Source organism: Anneissia japonica, unplaced genomic scaffold (assembly GCF_011630105.1).
Source record: "Anneissia japonica isolate Jap-2015-1 unplaced genomic scaffold, ASM1163010v1 scaffold288026_len309160_cov177, whole genome shotgun sequence".
Classification (NCBI taxonomy): Eukaryota; Metazoa; Echinodermata; class Crinoidea; order Comatulida; family Comatulidae; genus Anneissia; species Anneissia japonica.
In genome coordinates this window covers 268244-273565 of record NW_022732402.1, presented here as the reverse complement: position 1 = coordinate 273565, position 5322 = coordinate 268244, and positions in this window count along the sequence as shown.

Sequence of the window (5322 nt, the reverse complement as noted above, 5' to 3'; positions counted from 1 at the left end):
TCTTTTGATCTATGCTGCCCGATGGCGTAACCACTGGGGGACAAGGGGAAAATATCTATCTTTGAAAAATCTTCCCCACCCATTTATAAATGCCCTTTTCATCCCCTGAAAATGCCTAAAAACCTCAAATTTCGCGCGTTTCGCGCGCACTTCTTGTTGATATGGGCCAATTTCCTCTAAAAATTGCACATTTTAGGGAGTTTTTATCAATTTCAACGAAATTAGAATTAAAAACACCGGGGGACAAGGGGAAAATATCCATCTTTGACAAATCTTTACACCCCTTGACAAATGCATCCTCTAAAAGTGCCTAAAATTCTCAAATTCTTTGCGCGCATTTCTTGTACGGTAGGCCAATTTCCTCTATAAATTGCACATTTTAGGGAGTTTTCATCAATTCCGAGGAAAACACAAAAATGTTTAGCGCGCCTCGGGCGTATTTTTTAGGGCTTTTTTAGGTTTATCCTTTAAAGTTATTTAAACACATAATAGTCCCAAACTCAAGAAAGACAAATTCAAGATAGATCGTTTTAACCTAAAAGAAGGGCCTCAATGTATTGATGGTGAAAGAATATGTTTGTAATAAATAAAACCATGATAAAAATGCTTATATTTAGTTTCAAACATACGTGTGTGGCCTATATTATAAATCAGATAAGCCCTAAGTATTATTGTTTTCTATATTTGGAGTGGGGTGGGGTGGGTATGGTAAATTACTAACCGGGAAAATAAATATCCACTCCGACCCAAGACCCCTGTTACGCGCCTGGTGTTAGCGCCAATGTGTGCCCTTGTGCGGACAGGGGATGTGCCTCCTCTGAAGCTGGAAACCTTGTTTTTGCAAAATAAATTTATGCAATTTGCTATTTAGGCCTAATCAATAAATTCCTCATCAACCGATAAAACCCTAAACATTCTTGGAATTGACATAACATTACTGATGTCGTACACACCCGTTATTGTGAAATGTGGCTCTCTTTGCAAGCACATCTAACATCTAAGGAAAGAAGGGCTTAGATTGGTACCAGATAAAATAATTTGGTATCAACATTATATTAACATTATGCTAATTTTCATCTTTGTAAGCGAATAAGACAGTGGAAATTATTTCTGTGACAGTCTTTTGAAGTGTGTAAAGCCCCATTTTATCCCATACATAGTCAAAATATTGGGGGGGGGGGATGATACAATGGACCACCCCCCCCCCCTTGTCAAATATTGGGGGGATATATCCCCCATCCCCGGGATATCTACGCCTATGATAATATGACATCATCATGCCCAAATATGGTCACATCACACATATATGTCACATAAAATATGATAGTGTGGACCTACCTTGAGATTGACGTCAGTCTCAATCTAATGATTGATAGGTTTGTAAGCTCAGTATGGTTTTAGCACGTCGGGTACATACTAATACAGGTCTTCCTCTAATTAAAGCCTCCTACGCTTCCTATTAAAGACCACCTCCAATTGAAGAACATTTTTCTGTAGTCCCGGATATTAACAAATGTCTTTTATTTTTATTATTCTAATGACTCGAGACAACGCTGCTAAAGACCATGGAAACCCCGGTCCCAAAAGTAGTCTTTAATTGGAGGGAGACCTATATTCCTATAATTACTATATTTGCTTTATTGTTTTTCTGTTTCACTATAGTTTCTTCAACACAATGTGATGCAGAGAAGCAACACAGTAAGCCGAACCCATGTATACTTCCATGGTATCTTCGACTACAGTGGTTTCTGCAGACGATCGCTTTTGGTGCAACGCCACCACTAGTCAGTGCATATTGGCAGGAAGAACGATCGCATGGCCTCGACAAATACAATTGGTCGGCTTTCAACATGCACGTTCATGGCGTGAACTATCTGCTAATATTTGTTGACACTCTACTTGTTGCAACTCCGGCAAGACTTGCGCATTGCATCTACCTCTCGATCTACGGGTTCATGTACCTAATTTTTACCGCCGTTTACTTTTTAGCTGGCGGTACAAATGAATTCGGACAGACGTACATCTACGATGGATACGTGAATTGGGCAGGCGATCCGTTAAGAACTGCGTTCGTAATGTTCGTGGCCACCGTCGCTATTCTGCCGACATCGCAGTTGTTTTTCTTCCTCACGGTTTATGTTCGATCTTTCCTGAGTAACCGATGCGGTTGTAATCCACAAACGGCAGAAGGATACGATAACGATTGTTCAAAAGTTACAAGCCAGTGTAAAGTAACTAATGGCAAAATCGGATGCACTTCGACTCAGAAAAGTAAGGGAACTCAAGACAATAAACAATAGTATAAAAAACAAAAATGAAACGAACAGTTAGTTTCATTTCACATTCAACACATTACAAAAAAGCACAAAATATTCAAAATAGAGAATTAAGACAGTCGAGCTGGACAGGATTGCTCAAAACCGTTCTAGTAATTCTAGAACATCTGTCAAGGAGCTGTCCAAAACACGACTGACGAAACAAAATAAATATATATACATAAATAGATAAACAAAAATATTTAAAAAGCACTGATTTACAAAAAGAGGTTCGTTTATGGCAATATTTAATTTGCTTAAAAAATGTTTTGATTTTATTTTAAAATAATTGAGACTAGTAAGAAGCTCATCATGAACATCAGCTCCTAATTCCTCCCAAATACGAGGAAAGGAATACAGAAATTAAATTTATAGGTAGTTCCGGAGAATGTGTGAATAAATTTAAGATGTTCTAAGTGTCTTTTGTTAATTGCTACATAATTTAAGATATTTATATTTACTTTACAATCTAATGATTTAGCTATAAAACTAAATGTAATAAACTTAATTCTATTAATGACTGATATCATATTAAGTAATTTCAAACGTTCCTGATATTCTAAATGATTACATTTCAAATTGCATGTATTTGTTATTCTCCCTTGTAATTTTCCTAAGGTTATATTATTTTTAATTGTATGAGAGGACCACGATAGCAAACCATATTCTAAAATTGTACGATCAAGGGCAATATATAGATAAGACCTCACAACCCTTTTAACAAAACCAAATATCCTCGCTGCTTTATTTACAATTTTATTTACATGGTCACTCCAACAGAGTGAAGAGTTACCGGTAATCGTTACGCCAGGTAGTAATTTTAATATTTTCTTCAATTGAATAGTTATTAGCAACATTACGAAGGCGATCTGATCTTGTCATATGTATTACTTTACATTTCTTATAATTTAAACTCATTAGATTTTCTCTACACCAATTGCTGATGCAATCAATGCTCCTGAAGGATGCAATAATCATTTGTTGACTTAATTACTCTGTAAACTAATAGTCTGTATATATGACGAAGATTATACTTAACTATTGACGGAATAAATGCCTCTATAGTAATAGCTTATGTCTATGATCAAATGATGCAAACCGAATACATTTTTATAACTATTTATTTGTGGAAAAAATATCGACATTAATTTGTTTTTATAATAATACACTGAGAGAAATGTTAAACATACGGCTTTTCGTGACAACAAACGAAATTTTCTCACATATCTAATAATAATAATATTCTATCTTCAATAAGAAATTTGCTACTTTTGTTTTTGATCCCCGTGTCCCTTTAGATAGCCCTAAGTTATTTTAGAGCAGACATGGGAGTGTGATAGTACTAAAATCGACTCTGTTCGTTTTCTTTTCTTAAGCTTGCAACCCATTTATTAATAACTACTGGGCTTACCGGGACTAATGATACCCGTAATGTTGATTAGCCTACCATAATTATTAGTAGTGTATAGGCTTATATTTCTGGGCCTCATTTTATTGATATTATTGTGGTGGGTGTATGTGTTAACTGTGTTCTATAATTTGTACTAGATTTACTCTACAGTAATATGTACTACGTATGATTAATTATCTATTTCAACTTCAGTTTGATTGTCTTTTGTAATACTGTATTGGCTCGTTGTCATATAGTCATATCATTGCCATCATCATTATATTCATTCTTCTCATCCATAGCCTCATTATACTGTAATATATTCCATAATCGTTATTTACCATACTCATCTATATACTCCGTAATTATTATCATGATCATTGTCAGCATCACGTTCACCGCTGTCAACATCTTGATCATCATAAGAAGTTGCGTTCTACAATAACCATACCTTTGCTATCATATCATTCATATTATTCTAATCATCATCATCGACATTTTTATCATTATCGACGTTATCATCAGCATAATATTAATAATAATAATAATATTCATCAATCATCATCACAATCATCATTATCATTAGCATCATCATCATCATCATTATCATCATCATCATCATCATTATCATCATCATCAGTACTGTCTGTTCTTCTTTTGCTAAATCTTAATAAAAAGTTGTAGATCTGTGTAGTCTCGAGTTCATTGACATTGCACCTACTAATTCAAAAGCTTAAATCATGAGGATCAACTTATTGATCTTGTAAAGTAAGTATGTAACAAAATTTAAGTCATATTTGGAGAAGAAGCGCGAGACCAGACTGCGCGCGAGACGTCATTTTAAAGTCCGCAAAACAGGGGAAAGTTAAGAAACAGAAGCGGTGCACTGTTTGAAGGTCAGCAATCCAACATTCCACCTATTATTTGTTCATAACAAAGCAACGGAAGGTTGAAAGACCTCGAAATGTACGTGCTGTGAATGAATACACAGAAGCAATTCCATTTTATTGCAGACTGTTATATTCCTTGGTGCATAATTAAAGTTGGCCGTTGGCTACTGCCGCGTATGCCAACGGACATGCTGCGGGGGATGATCACATTTCTACAGGCATAAGGGCGAATCCAGGGGAAAGCCGCCCTCCCTCTTATATGTTTGAATATATAAAAAATATGGGAGCAAAAATGAAAATACATTCAAATTCGTAGTGTCATTCCCTGCCATTAAGAGCTGCCATAAATAAAACGTTAAGTACCAGCCCAAAATATGATGAGGGCTAAGGGTTGTCCCTCCCTTAGGTCCCCTTTATTTTGCATACTGAATCCGTTACTGGCATAGAAGGTTGAATTCGTGGTATACTCGCGGTTTGACTGCCACTTTAAGATTAAAATCACTCCATCAATGGCAAGGTCAGAATACCTTGAGGGCGTTCTGATCATTATAACGTAATTGTGAAGTCAAAAATAAAATCTATTCTCGATTGGTATCTCTCATCAGTTGTCTCGAAATTATTCAATACCCGAGGGCAACGTCAAGTACTGTACAGTGTAGTTGCTATACTATGATCCATACGAGAATTAGATCATGGTCATAAGAAAATTGTTTGTATGTTACATTCC